The sequence below is a fragment of the Lissotriton vulgaris genome, chromosome 9 (assembly GCF_964263255.1).
Source record: "Lissotriton vulgaris chromosome 9, aLisVul1.2, whole genome shotgun sequence".
Classification (NCBI taxonomy): Eukaryota; Metazoa; Chordata; class Amphibia; order Caudata; family Salamandridae; genus Lissotriton; species Lissotriton vulgaris.
The window spans coordinates 653,840,646-653,856,796 of record NC_141697.1 but is presented as its reverse complement, the minus strand read 5'-3'; positions in this window follow the sequence as shown (position 1 = coordinate 653,856,796).

The window sequence follows — 16,151 nt, the reverse complement described above, 5'->3', positions numbered from 1 at the left end:
TGGAATTGTGCAATTTTCTGGCTGCTGCATTTTCCACATAAATATGGAATCTCTATATTTGCCACATAATTCATCATCTCCTGCAGAATCTGCAGATTTCAATGAAAAAATATTTCTATCTGAAATGGACCAAAAATTGCTAAAATTTGCAGCAATATGTGTAGCCACACAGTGGAATTCCCCTTCGCATTGGTCACTTTTCTGTGGCTTATTTCTGTATTTGTGTGTCACAGGGGTACTATTAATCAGGTGAAACCTTTGCACAGACAGTGCCAACTTGTAAAAATTTTACAATCACGAGGTAATACAAACACTAAATTTACCGCAATACTCCACATCATTTGCCTTCTATTGCAGCATAATTGAGTCAACTCTGACACATAATTTGGGCCTTCGCTGGAGCATAATTCCAGTGTCCTTTACAATAGCCTAGTACTGGCTCAGGATTTACAAAGATCAAATTACGCACAGGGTTTCCCAAAAACAACGGGACTGGTGCGGCAGATGGAGCTATGACGAGGCCCCCGCGTGGAAACCATGAATATTGTACTTACTGTGGAGACTAAGCAACATGGCTGATGCCCGGTGGAGCTGTTTAGGCAGCTATAGAGGAGTTTGGCTCTGGTTCATCCCCTCAGCCGTCACCTACCCAGCCGGACATTGGACATAGTTTTTCTTTGTCTCCCCGCTGTCTTTTCTTTCCTCCACCACCTCCTCCCTCCGTTATCCTGTGGCTACCTCCCCTTTCCAGCTGATGCATTGATATCTCTTGTTACTGTGTAAACACTGTTTTTCTCCTTACATTTATTCTTAGCTCCTGTAACTGATGTAATTTTGTAACCTGTAACTCGCTGATCCTCATGTAAAGCTGCGGTGCCCGAGCAACTTTGGCTGATGCCCAATGGAGCTTCCATATGCAGCTATAGAGTAGTTTGGCTCTGGTACACCCCGCGGCCAGCATCTACCAGACGGACATCGTTTCCCTCGCTTACCCATTGGGTTTTCCTACCTACATTCCCTACCCCCGTTTACCATTCCCCCACTACCTCTTCACTCCCCATTAGACGTATGCATGTGCTAATAATCTCACATTATTGTGTAATCTCATGTTTCTTCTTGTCTCCTATGGCTATACTTGTCTATGTAATTATGGAACCTGTAACTCCCTGATCCTCATTTATGGCGCTCTTATACCTCCGGGTCTAGCCAGCACTATATAAAACTTTGCAAATAAAATGAATAAAATAAACTCTCCTGTTAAAAAAATAAAAAAATATTTTTTTGCAACCTACACCAAATATAAATAAGATGAAATACTTAACCATGTTGCACTTCACAGTCCGGTAATATAATCACTGGATTATTTTGACATTTATAAACCATTCGGCCTTCAACCTTGATGGCCCTTACTCAATGCCTTATTGGACCATAACAAATTTGCTTTATACATGACTTTCTACAACAAAATAATAGTTTACCCAGCTCAATGGAAAAATGAAAAGCTAAGTCAAACCTGCAGGATTGGAACCTGTCACCAGCAGATTAGAAACAGCCCTCAGAAGCTAACTTTTAATTGACTGAGCTCCCTCTCTTTGCGGGTGTGTGGCAAAAGTCAGAGAATGTTTAATAAACCGGAATGCCTGAGGCATAAAGGCGATAAATTGGCCCTTTTGCTGCAGGATTCACCTTCATCGACAATAGCAGTTCGAGGCTGTCGCTATCTATCTAAACAAGTAGGCGGCCTCCTCTTATGGTCCCTGCCGAAGTGACCTGGCCCTGACCACCAAGGTCAACCTGTGAATCTGAGGCAGCGCTGAGAAGGCACCACCAATCGATCATTCCCATCACCACCAATGAGCGCTCTAAATCCAGCAGGGTAAAATGAATGAACCATATGTTTATTATAAGGTACTTGTGTTACCAAGTAGTCTCACGTGGCACTTCCTTTCTTACATCAATTTATTCGAATGGCCGAGCCCACTGGCCCTTTCCAAATAGTTAGCGCCTTAGAATTGTAATCAGTCTGTCAAGTTAGTCATGTGGAAACGCGAATAAAAAAGTAAGAATCATGGGATACTTTTCATAGATATAGCGCTGCACTGTCTTTCCAATTTCCCAGGCACAACAGCTGCCTTCTCCTGCAACATACGTCTGCATTTCCTCCAACCCCTCCAACACTAGCGCTGTGTCACCCGAATCTCCCCTGCTCAATCGGTATCACGGCACCACTCAGAAACTTAAATGCACAGGAATGACATATGAGTGGTGGTGGCACGTGCCACTGCGCAGCCAGTTGTAAGCAGAGGGGCCAAAGTGCAGCATGCAGCCTCTCACTGAAGGAATTCTAGAGGTCTTGTGTTACCACCTAAGGAATGTGAAAAACATGTTCACTTCTTCTACACGCCACCATAGGTACACTACCGCCACCACCACCCACCGGAATGCTTGTGTAGTAGGGTATTTACCCACGGAGCAATCAAAAAGCAAAGTGCACCTTTCTCCACATGTGCTTGGGAGCTATAAGGAGTACAAAGACTACACAAAACCAGAAAGGGCATAAAACACATAAAAGGCTCAGATGGAAGTAAACACGAGAGAAGGAAGGTAGGTAAGCCCTCCTCCTTCCAGGTGCCATGCAAGGCTCCCACCGAGGCTCACATGCACGCTGTGCTGCTGGCACTCAGGAGAGAACCTGCTGCCGCCTAACCCGGATCCTGGTTCTGAACTCTGACAGCTTCACAGCATCAGGACAGGTAGGCAGGGCCGGGAGGCAGTAGGGGCCTCGCCGGGACAAATCCATTGATCAACAGAGCCTCTTTGAGAAGCCAATCAGTCTACGTCGATGCTGTGGCACTTGCTGAACTCCAAGCAGCCACAGAGTAGTAGTCTGTGCTGAGGGGGCCCGCTGCAGCTCGTGGGCCCCCCTCACTGCGGGGGCTGCGGGGGCCTGTATTACGCCCCTGCTAAGACCTAGGAGAGGGGGAGGAAAGAAGAACCATTGTTGTAATTAGATCATAGCCAATAATTTATCTTACTCATTTCATTGAGTCCATTGTCAATAGTGTTTAGATACATGAGGGTTTGGCTTCAAATTTGGATAGTAGGTTGTCGATATTATTTCCGGACACATGTTTTAGTATTGTCCATTCTATGTCATTGGGGCCGTGTTGATGTTCCAGTGTGTTACTATCGGTGCACTTGTGGTTGTGCATCGGATTCTTGAACGGTGTTGTGTAATTCTCTTTATGGCTTGGGTCGTTTTTCCAACATATGCTTTCGGGCATGGACACACCACACAGTATGCTTTTGGGCATAGGCACACCACACCACCACCTAGTATATTACATTGTGCGTATTGCAATTAGTAAACTCTTCATGTTTCACAAACTTATTTCCATATGTGAACATAGAGCCTTCCATAGTGCTGTCACAAGAGGAACAATTACCACATTTTCTGTGTCCTTTGATGGGAGGTAGTGAAAGTAAAGTTCGAATTGACTAGATGTTTTTTTCTTTGCGGTGTTAGCACGTACCAATCTGTCTTTTATGCTTCTATTTTTCTTCAGTGCAAAGATGGGTAGATCTTTCAGTGGTTCCAATGCCTTTACTGTGGCCCAGTTTTTTCTTACTATTTTCTTTACTTCATTGGTGCATCCAGAGAATGTGTTTACACAAATTAGGGATGAATTTTAATTTTTTTCTTTTGGTACAAGAAGTGTTTCCCTGGGAGTGTACCAGGCTCTTTTCATGGCTCTGTTCAGGAATTTTCTTGGGTAGTTGCGTTCTGCGAGTTTTTCAATGAGTACTTTAGCATTGTTAAAATAATCCTCTTTTTTAGTGCAATTACGTCCTTGTTCTTAAAAACTGGCTGAAGGGCAGATTTTCTCGAAGGTTACATTGGTGAAAACTTGAAAAGTGACGTATGGTGTTTCTATCTGTTTTTTTCGTATACAGTGTTGTGTACAAAAGCCCTTCTTCGTGTTTTATCAGCAGGTCCAGGAAATTCATCTAAGTTTTGTTATAGTTAATTGTGAACTGAATGTCTCCGTTCCTATTGTTGACCCAGTTAAGGAATTCCATGAGTTGTTCTCTTGATCCTCTCTATAACATAAAAACATCGTCAATATAACAGTGCCATATTTTTATGTGTCCGTCATATGGATTGTTACTGTAAATCCATCTGTCTTCAAATAGAGCCATAAACATTATTGCCATTTCAGGCGCAAAAGGACAGCCCATAGCGGCTCCTTTTATTTGTACAAATTGAGATTCATTAAAATTGAAAAAGTTATGTTTTAGACATATTTCAGCCAGTTGTAATAAGAATGTGGTAGGCACATTATGGGGACGTACACGTTTTTCAGGAAGAATTCGATAACTTCCAATCATGCTTCTTGAGGGATATTTGCGTACAGACTGACGATGTCCAGTGTAACTAGATATTCTTCTTCTTCTTCAAATGGTTGCCCCTCCAGTAGTGTGATGGCATGCATTGTGTCCTTTATGACCCTGGTGGTGTCTCATACTAGGGGTTTTAAGAAGGTGTCCACATATTTGGCAGGTAGCTCCAGGATGGAATTCACTCCTGAGATAATTGGTCTTCCGGGAGGGTTCTGGATATCCTTATGGACATTTGGTAGGGCATATATAATTAGCGTCCTCGGGTTGTCGTTATTCAGGTATTGTGCTTCTTTTTTTGACAACCATCCTTCCGTTTCTCCAATTGTTGTCAAGTTTGTGAGTTTCTCTTTAATCAATTTTGTAAAATCTTCATCTGAACGTTTGTAGTGTTCTTTATGGGACAACAGTCGTACAACTTCAGAATCATGTGTCTCACGTTGTAAAACGACAATGGCACCGCCCTTGTCTGCGGGCTTAATTATAATTTCTTCATTCTCCATTAGTTTGTCCAAGGCTGTTTTCTCATTTTTTGTCAAATTCAATTTCGTGTAGATTTTCTTTTTATCCAATATATTTAAGTCTCTCATTATGTTCTTTTCAAACGTAAGCACTTCAATTGGCATTGAATAAGAAGCGGGGAGGAATGTCGAGGGGTTCTTAAGTCCCAAGTAGTTAAAACTCATTGTCTCTTGTATGTCAGAGAAGGAAACTTTAAGCCTTATTTCTCCTTGGTATTGTTGAGGAGGAGTTGAGCAGTTGTACCATTGTACTGGTCTTGTTCTTCCAGTTGGTCGTCCGTGTCCACTGTCTATTAAAGGCCCCGGTTGGTAGAATTGTCTAGATTGGTTTCCACTGCTGCTAGTTGAAGATTCCGAATCACTCAAGTTGTCTGAATATGATGAGGCATCAGAGAATGTACTATATTGTCTCCTACTTCTGCCAACGTAAGTGCGGAGCATGCCAATATTATCCGGCTGTTTGTAATATTCTCTATCAAGGTAAGGATAAGTCTTCTTTTGTGTAAAATTGCTAATGTCTTTTTGGAGTTTTGATCTCTATATATCCTCTGTGTTCTTTTTGAAGATTTTGTTCTCTTTTTCAATTTTTGCCAAGAGTGCTTTGTTTTTATTTTATGGAGATGATCAAGAGAGCAACTCATGGAATTCCTTAACTGGGTCAACAATAGGAACAGAGACATTCAGTTCACAATTAACTATAACAAAACTGAGATGATTTTCTTGGACCATGCTGATAAAACACGAAGAAGGGCTTTTGTACACAACACTTAATACGGAAAAAACGGATAGAAACACCATACTTCACTTTTCAAGTTTTCACCAACGTAACATTCTGGAAAATCTGCCCTGCAGCCAGTTTTTAAGAGCACAACGTAATTGCACTAAAAAAGAGGATTATTTTAACAATGCTAAAGTACTCATTGAAAAACTCGCAGAACGCAACTACCCAAGAAAATGCCTGAAGAGAGCCATGAATTGAGCCTGGTACACTCTTAGGGAAACACTTCTTGTACCACATTCTCTGGATGCACCAATGAAGTAAAGAAAATAGTACGAAAAAACTGGGCCACAGTAAAGGCACCACTGAAAGATCTCGCCATCTTTGCACTGAAGAAAAATAGAAGCATAAAAGACAGATTGGTACATGATAACACAGCAAAGAAAAAAAACATCCATTCATTTTGAACTTTAATTTTTACTACCTCCCATCAAAGGACACAGAAAATGTGGTAATTGTGCCTCTTGTGACAGCACTATGGAAGGCTCTATGTTCACATATGGAAATAGGTTTGTGAAACATGAAGAGTTTACTAATTGCAATACGCACAATGTTATATACTGTGTGGTGTGCCCTTGCCCGAAAGCATATGTTGGAAAAACGCCCCAAGCCATAAAGAAGAGAATTACCCAACACCATTCTAGAATCCGATGCAAAGTCATAAGTGCACAGATAGTAACACACTGTATGGAACATCAACACGGTCCCAACGACATAAAATAAACAATTCTAAAACAGGTGTTCGGAAAAAATATCGATAAACCTACTATCCAGATTTGAAGCCAAAACCATCATGTATCTAAACACTATTGACAATGGACTCAATGAAATGAGTAAGGTAAATCATTGGGTATGATCAAATTACAACAATGGTTCTTCTTTCCTCCCCCCTCTCCTAGGTCTTAGAGACAGAACCCCTTAAGTGCGGAACTCAAGAAATTCATGATATATACATTGAGGCTCTGTAGGCTGGCAACTTCATTCCTCACGAGCCAGAGTGGTGACTGTTTTATCGTCCTTGACGGGGACACAAAGTAATTAAAACTCTGGCTGTCCGCTAAATTTCAATTCTGATGGACAGCCTAGAATAAGTGATTTACAGCTTTAAGAGAACGGAGCTCACTACGTCGACACCGGAACTAAGACATAGTCAGGCAAAACTATTTCCAATTCGATGGGCAGAAGTACTCCAATGCACGCCATGGCACAAGAAACAAATAAGAGCTGCGTTTCCTTACTGCCCTAGAATCATCGGGGCTATATCCACATGTGCGGAACCATCCGTTGCGCTGTCGTCTGTAGGAGCGAGAGGACCAAGAGGGAGTTCAGTGCACCGAGAAAATAAATCCCGCTAAGTGCGCTGAGCGCCTGAAGAACATCAGCCGCCAAGCTCAGTTATGCAGAACAATGCAACAATGTGCAGGTACACCTTTTTCAATCACTATGGGATAGCACCGAGGTGTCATGAGTAAAGAAAGTGTTTGCCCGCATGCACCTTATGTGACAGATAGGATAGCACAACAACGTGCCGGTTCACCCCATGCAAGCACTACGGGACGCTGCGGCACCACGAGTAGAAAAAGCGCTTGCCCAAAGGCACCCTATGCGACTTACATCACATCCCCTGATCGTAACACCAACTAGCTAACAACCGACCACCAATAATCCCCTACTTTCACGTCATTGCCGCCACTGAAAGGCATGCAGAGTCTGCTTGCGGGGACCCTTTGCGGGCAGCCAAGGACTCCTGGGGGGTGCGCATGGAGGTACCCCCCTGCCTTCCAATGAACGACGTGGCAGGCACCACGCGGTGCCTGTCACGTTGTGCATTGAAATGCACAACCTGCCTCTGTGGCATTGCGGCGGGCGGTGCTCATTCCCGTTTCCTGAGGGTATGGCAGGCAGACGAAGTCCGCCCGTCATACTAATGGGGCCCTTAGCCTCTCGGGCCGGATCATGGCCCAATAAAGATTAAGATCTGCATTCCAATTACCCATGGCAGATAGGCCTGAAATTTAGGGAAGACATGTGTGGTTCAAAGGTACACCACCTGAACAACCCCCAACTTTAAAGGCACACTTCTGTATAATTACTGCATGTTTCAGCAAAGGGTGAGATACTCTTGCAGGGACATGGTACCAGAGCACCCGACTGCTTCATGCGCACTGCGAGGATTCTGTTGTACATATGGGGGATAACTGTCTGAATCGTGGCTGGCCTGGGCTGGTGACCTGCTGAAGTGTGGTGCCCTGAAGTGTGCTCTCCAAGGGCCCATCTATAGGCCTCCTATTTTCCCGGGGGTCTCATGGACATCAAAGATCTCCTGCGAGGAGTCTACACCATCTACCTGACATCTGGAGAGCGGTGCCCTCCAAACTGCCTACTTTGTCTGCTGAATCCTGCTGGGCAGCGAGTCGTGGGCATTGAACTTAGAACTGTAACTGGAGAACAGATTGCCTAGTGTGGAGCCCCAGAAATTTTGCCTTCACCTAAGGTGTGTGGTTACTGTACTGCAGGAATCCCGACATTCATAAGGGTCTTGTTGGTAATGACCAGATTCAACCGTTGCGGGCCCTCATGTTGCCCGTTTCGACATTTGTGCCTCATCTCGCTTGTGCGTCATGGCGACTCCATGCTCATTGCGTGCAGTGTCCGATTCATAGGGTTCAGCCTTCTGAGATGGGGTTATATCCGTAGTGGTGCCTCATTCAACTTCATGTGGTTCTGCTTAACTTGTGCCTGTGTGACTGGATTGGTCTTGTGTAACCCAAAACAAGGTGCCCTGGACATTGTGCCTCATTTTCGGGGAGGTACAGAATTTGCAACCCTTCACTTTGTGTGTACAAGGAATTGTCTGGTGTAACCCAAATCAACGTGGACCGGAAGGTGTGCCTCATTTCCAGGGAGGTACAGAATTTGAGACTATTGCTTGTGTGTTACCTGAAGTGTCTGGTGTGACCCATATCAAAGTGCACCAGACCTTTCTCCCTGGCTGCATAGCTACGATCCTGATCATTGTCAACCTGAGGGGGTGATCATTGTCATCAGAGAGGCTCCCCTGCATTATACACATTCATCGTTGCTCCCTTCCGACTTTCTTCTTGGCAGAACAACTGACTTCTCCTCACCTAGCCCATCCTGAAGACATTGTAGCGCTAGTTAGTCGCAAAGGAGATTGACTGGGCTAGGGGAATGTTTCCAAAACAGTTCGGACGTGGGTCAAGAGACCGCGTATCTCCCTTGTGTTTTAGATCTGTGGATAAACATCCTGAGTGGCTGCCAAAACCCTGTTGTTTATGTCTACCTCTTAATTAGAACTTGTTACTTTCTCCTCCTGTTCAAGAGAATCCAGACTAAGTGGGACCTGGTGATCTTCCATCCGGGGTTACAGATGGGGTGTGGAGGGAGGTTTTGGCCACGGAGTCTGCGGAGTGTTTTCCATTGACCAGCTGAGTATCAGTGCACGTATTAGGCTGCTGAGTGTATATGAGTGCAAGAACATTCTGTACAGATTAGGCTGGTATCACGAGGGCACCGTATGTGGTGCAGTGTGTGTGTGGGAGTGACACTATGTGCACTGACGGTGTTTCACAGCATAGGCTGGCGGTATGGTTTTCTACGTAGAGCACTTATATTTGACACTGGTTTTACCCACTTGGCCCTGGCCCCCACGGTGCTGCTAAAAAGTGGTCTTATTTCCTGAATGTACATTTTTCTGATGTCGTTGTGACCCAGGGTGTCCCCTATAACTGTGTGGGATTGAATTAAAAGGATTGTTGGGGTGGGCCTGGGGTGTATAGCATGTTGCACCGCATAAGGGTGCTGTGTGCTGGGTGAGGGGTTAGATTAGGAATTGTCCCTGTGCGCATATTTTCATAGTATCACAACATGAGTGGGTCTAGTACTGCTAATAGTACTTCCAAGTGTCGATTATACCCAAAAGTACATGATGTTCATATTGCATTGATTATATCATATGCATGTGTTGAATACATACGATCTTTCCATACATCGTGTGTGAGGTTTCTTTGTACCGTGCAGGGTGTTTATTGTGAATGAGTGCTGTGCCAATGCTTTACACATTGCCTCTGTGATAAGCCTGACTGCTCAGAGACGAGCTACCCAAGGGTGAGCAAAGGTTATGATGCAAGTGTAATCTCCTGCCCTTGATGGGAGTGGCAGACTCTGCTTGGCGGGATCATCATCTTAGCCAACCAGGCAACCACTTTCAACACATGGTCACTTAATAACCTTACTTTGCATCATAGGGACATCAGATAATGTACCTTAGTGGAAATCTGGGTGGATAATGTCAGGATCTAGCAATAAAAGACAGTTGATCAGTTAATGACTCTGAAGCTGACTAAAGTCTGTCCCCTCCTATCAAAGTGCATGGAAAGATTGTATGTTTTGCAGAGGCAATCAAAGAACTCCCTTTTTGTCTTGGTAGAATAAATCACTACATTTGTGCTGGGAGTATTGTTATTTGTACAGACTTGCCGACCACACACCTTAACAATGTTCATAATGGTATGGTATGGTGCACGATTGGTCACAGTCCCACACTGACACTGTGTGCAGGACTTTGAAGTATAAAAATGAAAAATGTGTTAGTTCTTGGCAGAAAAACAGTGGCACTGGAACAAGGGCTGCATGAGCTATAACAGCACCCAAGATAACATTGAAGGAGTTCACATTGCAAATGTACAATAAAGAGGCCTTAGCATATTTGTCTTGCAGCATGCACATTGTTTTCAGTGACAGTTGATGAGGCTTCTTCTGACCGCTGCTTGTAATTCGTTTAACTCAGTCCCTTGTGCCATTCTTGCTGGGATACAGTTGAGTTTAAAAGGAGAAGGCTGCAGCACACCTGCAAGTAAAACATCTAATTAGTTTACAAAGTAAACTTTTCATGTATAAAAAAAATAACAGCATAATCAAAACCCGGTGGAGCCCACAGCATGTGAGGAGGCAATACCGCACCCATTAACTATAGCAACGGTCCTGTACTTGCCATGTGTGGTATTACCTACCCGCTCCATGCTTTGCAACCCTGAATGAAGGATAACACTAACAATACGTTTTTGCCTATTTCAAAGTCCAAAATATAGGGTATTGCAGGACTTACCCATGTAAATTCTGCCTGGTTTTACATGATAAAATGTGCTGGAAAAAATGCACTGATTCACCGAATATACATCCATGCTCAATATTCTGGACAATAAACTGAATACCACATGTTAGCCATATATTGGATGAGATGTACTCCAAAGTGCTCTATTCGACCTTGCATGACCCTCACACCACACTAAAAAATCACCCATTAAGCATATTTGTGCATTAAGTATCATTTGGATTTTTCTCAATCCTATGTCTTTGGTACGTTGATGTCACTTGCCACTACCTAAAGTATAACAAGCATTGTCATAGCCAATAGGTCTCGCCTTTGGGACCTTATAAGTGTTTAGCCATTCAACAGTTGATGTTGTTGCACCAAAGATATTGTGCTGCACAACAAAATACTTATAAGGTCCCAAAAGCGAGACCTATTGGCTATGCCAATGCTTGTTTACATTGTGTGAAATCAGGAGTGATTTCCTATTAGTCTCTTTAGAGTAAGTGGTTAGCAGATTGAGCTGTTAAATGGAAAGGTTGGTAATTTGAGCCTGCCCAGGAAAATAATTTTTGCTCTACCTTAACTTCTTATATAAATATATTTCCTTTACATTGCCAAGTCACGCTCAAGACTACATCTATCCTTAAAGCAGAGAGGAATGTGAAAGGAAAAGAAATACTTCACGTCATCAGGAATAAATAGAAAAGGAATAATTCATGTGATTAACTATGACCCAGAGGGACTTGCACGAGGAGCAAATATCCACAGAAATTGAAGTGGGGTGAATGGTCCTGGTTGACCATAAGGCATCAGTGACAGCATGTGCAGTCTCCAATAAGGTTACATTGGATATTAAATGTGTAGTTGTGTGTTTGTTTGTAAGCTGATTTTACCTGGTGGTGTCCTTTGCCTGCAGCTTGCCGAGTGGAGCAGAAAATTATATTTCCAGTCACTGGATTCTTGGAATATCACAGTGACACCTCAAGGCCACCTACTAGAAGTTGCAATTCTTAAAGCAACATTTCATGTTTTGTTTCGTGAAATGATCCTAAATGAGTATTTTGTCAGTCTCAGCATTGGCAACTAACTTGTTCTATTATTGTATTGGCTCAGTCTTGCTGAGTGAGAGCCAAGACTCAGTACTGTTTTCAACCTACTAGATGTGGCACCAGCGGGACATTTTGCTAATTAAGTGCAAAAGCAGAAAGCGCAGTTAAAAAAAAGTAAAAACATTCTAATTGAAAAGTACTGCAGGGATGAGGGCAACAGAGGAGTGGGCAGGGAAAAGAAGAAATGAGGAGTGGAAAGTGGAGGGGGAAAGCAGCACATGAGGGAGAGCAACACAGGGGAACGGCAAAGAAGCACACAAGTGAGACAAAGCAATATGAAGCATGGAGGAGAGAGAGAACACAGGCAAGAGAGAACTACACTGAGTGCAGGGGGAGAGGAGCACACAAAAGAGTCAGCTTGAAAACATATACAGTGTCATGGAGTGCTGAAGCAAATAAAAAACAGGCATTTGCACTGCAATAGATCTCGCATTACTGAATGCTTGAGCTATTGGCCTTGCTAGCAATAATGCAACGCCAATAATTCAAACTTTCAGTAATGCGAGACCTATTGCATTGTAAATGCTTGTTACTTTGTGACGCGATACCAAAGGGGATGATGGACGGAGCGTTTGAACAAATCAAACACTCACCCCCAGTCAACTGATCTGGTTTAATCCATCTTCATTCTTTAGCTCACTCCACCACCCCAGTTCAGACATGGCCATATGCAAATCAGTCTGACCCTGTGCCTTATGGGGACAGTCCAGCCCGAACTGCAAAGCCATCTTCCCTGGACCGGAAACAAGCATCCTAGGACCGGTTTCTGGCTATCAGCCGTCATCAGCCAGGATACCTTGAAACCAGTGGCAAATTGAGCAAGGGACTCACGTCTGGGCATACCCTGCCAACTTAGGGCGAACAGAGCGATACCAAAGGGGATGATGGACGTGACAACACATCAGTATTCGTTCCACCCATTAGTTTAAGTGTCCTTTGGTCTCACCTTGGCAATGTCTTCTGAATAAACAATAAGGCAGAGGCAGATAACAGTAGGGATCGGAGATGAAAAACGGCCCCTTCAATGTTCAGAACAAGTCCGGAGCTCAGATGGAAAAAGGGCACCAAGTTGAACCCGAAAGCGGGTCTACAAATATCAAGACACCTCTCATCTATTTTTAACAAATGAGTTTTATCTGACATTTCTTTAGTTTTATATAAAACGAAGAAACACAACTTCCATGCTCGAATTTGCTGCATGCAGTGAAAGATTAGTAGAAACTTATGACTGGAATACCAAAGGGCAGACAGGCAAACACACACATCAATCATTCAGGGATCACATCAGCGCCACCATTATATTACCACAGCCCTTTTGTATCACTCATATATTTTATATAGGAATTAAATATATTTGTAGAATCCCAATAAATTACAGCCCTATAACCATAAACGAGCATTTCAACAGTCTGGCGCCAGGATAAATGTAAAACATACTCTCCCGCTCAGGTTCGGCCAGGGACAGAAAATAAGCCTGGGTACCTAAATAAAGGTGGCCCTCATTAGTGACCTATGTTTTAAAAATGGGGGCAGTTTTGAACTTGGAAAAACACGCTGTATAAGTGATTTGCAAGGTAGGGAAGGCTGAATGGATTAGACCTTTCCGCAGGCAATGTTTGTTCTAATATTAGGAAAATCAATAGTAAAAATCGGCCTACCAGACCTTAAAACAGCCTATAAAGAGGTAAGAAATAATACACTGATCTGTGAGGCCAGCACACAAAGCAATACCTGATAAGCCCATTTGCCAGTCCAACCCTGCACCCAAGCAGTAAACACATGCTCCCCATGCACTCACACAAACACCTAGGAAAGTGCAATATTATCATATGCACTATAGGGGGCAGCAGGACCCCATATTGAGGGCTTGCCAGTTACGACACAGCTCACAATGTTAATGTTAGAACTAGGCACCATTAGCGTGGGTCTCCCTTCCATTTTTGTTGCTGTTGCCTCATGTGTTTTGCTGGTGTTAGCTGCTCAGAGCACGGTGCCACTGCCAATCAGTGCCACAGTGCAAGTGCTCCCTATGTAAAGTGTATATGCTGATTAGTTTCCATGATTGGCTTATTTGGTTTACTGTCAGACCCCATTAGAGTGCACCAGGAGTGCCCAGGGCTTGTAAATCCAAATGCTGCTAGTGGACCTGCAGCACTGGTTGTGCCACCCACAGAAGCAGCCCTGTAACATGTGTCTAAGGTCTGCCATTGCAGAACCTGTGTGCAGTCTGGTACTGTCATGCTGACTGGGCAAGTGCACCCACTTGCCAGTCCCTAAACCTTCACTTAACTTCATATTAGTCACCCCTATGGTAGGCCCAAGGTCAGGGTGCATTGTAAGCATAAGGTAGGACAAGCCCTGATGTGTGTGGCATGTCCTAATAGTGAATTACAGCCATTTTCGTGTTTCACTATTGTAAGGCTACCTGTTCTCATAGGCCAGAATGGGCTGTTGGAATTGTTACATACTACATTCCTAACAGACTCAGGGAACATGGTAGAAATTCAAGTTTAACATGCCTGAACTCAGAATAATAAAATACATTGTTTAGTAAAGTTTATTTTAATGTTCTGTGTTTGCAAATACCCCTTTTAGAACATTGGTATTTGCTTGTCTAAACCTTTTCAACCCGCCTCTGCTAGGATGTGTATCTGCTGTCTGGTTTCTGTGTGTGACAGGGCTGGGGAATTCCAGGAGACAGGTTGGGCAGCCAGGTGGTGAATAGAAAGATTACACCAGTATGGGTGGGAGGAGTGCCCCTTGACTCTGAATAGGGCTGTGCTCTGCCACCACAGTGCTGGCTCCACCTCCTGTGGAGCGTCTGATGTCTCTGCCCTGCACACTGAAAGCAGAAGCCTGCATCATGTCAAGAAAGTGCTCAAGAACTGGACTGAACAAGGCAAAGGCCCCCTGGCCTGAAAGAACAAAAGAAATGCAGTATAAATATAGGAGCCCTGCTCCTAAGAAATCAGATCCTGTTTGAACCAAGATGAACCTCTTCCCGACAAGAAGGACCTGGAAAACCTGCAAGGAGGAGTACTGTCCCTGACCTGGGGGATTGGCCTGCAGTGGTTGCCTTGCTGTGGAAGGAGAGGGAAAGACTGAAAGAGACTTTGCTCAACTTGTGACTTCAACAATCTCCAAGAGCTTGTGGGTGAGCTTTCCCCCTAAACAGAGTCCCAGGACTATTGGACTCCTCCTGCCTTCGCCAAGAGCCATTGGAACTGCCTATTTCCTTGTGCCCCCGGAGCTGTAAGCAGAGTGCGCCTCGTGAAACTCTCTCCGCCTTGAAGGCCGTGCCGTTGCCGCCCCGCACTGTGTATCTCCGCTCTCCTACGAGCCGTAGCTCGCACCGTACCTCAGCCGGGCTGCACCACAACCCGCTTCCCCCTCCGCTCTCTGAGCCGCACTGCTTGTTGCCTCCTGCCACTGGGGATTGAATCGCACCGTCCGGTCAAGTACGGCCCGTACGCTCGAAGCGAACTGGTGAGGTTCCCCGCCGGTGCCGCACCTGAAGAGTACGTCCCGTACGTACGACACGTACCGGCCACCTCGTGCCGCACTGCTCTCCACGCACAGCCAGCCCCGCTCCTGAAGGTACGGCTCGAACGCCGCATTGCACTGCGATCGCCTAAAAGCCCCGGACTGTCAGCCTCGTTCCCGAAGTTTCGCTCCAGGGCCTCTCACGGAGACGTCTGTCCGAGCCGGACTAGCATCAGGAAGCTGTCGACAAACGTCCCGGGTACGCCTTTGCTCCCTGCACGCATTATTCGAGCCGGACTCCTCTCAATCTAAAGGTACTGTACTTCGACTCGCACACCTGTGGGTACCCCTCGGACCGAAGAGTCCGCAGCGCCTGTGCAGCCCCTTTAGACCTTGTTTTTCATTATGAGAGTCGGACAAGAGTGCGCGAAGCGCACAAACAAGAGAATTACGCATTTTAAATAACTCTTTTTCCTAAAAATAGTATTGTGGCTTAATTTTATTTTGATAGAACCCTGGTGTGGTGTCCATGTGTGGTGTTGTCACTGAGGTACTGTGTATATTTACCAATGCTTAACCCATCACGCTCTGAAATTAGCCTTGTTTGCTCGCGCCACGCAACCTAGAGGGTTAGCAGGGGTTATTTTAAAGAGTAAGTCCCTAGCCCTCACTAGAGGAGAGGGTCCCTGCTTGTCACAAGTACTTACAAATAATATGTTTTTACCTCCTAGAAGTTTTCCGTGCAC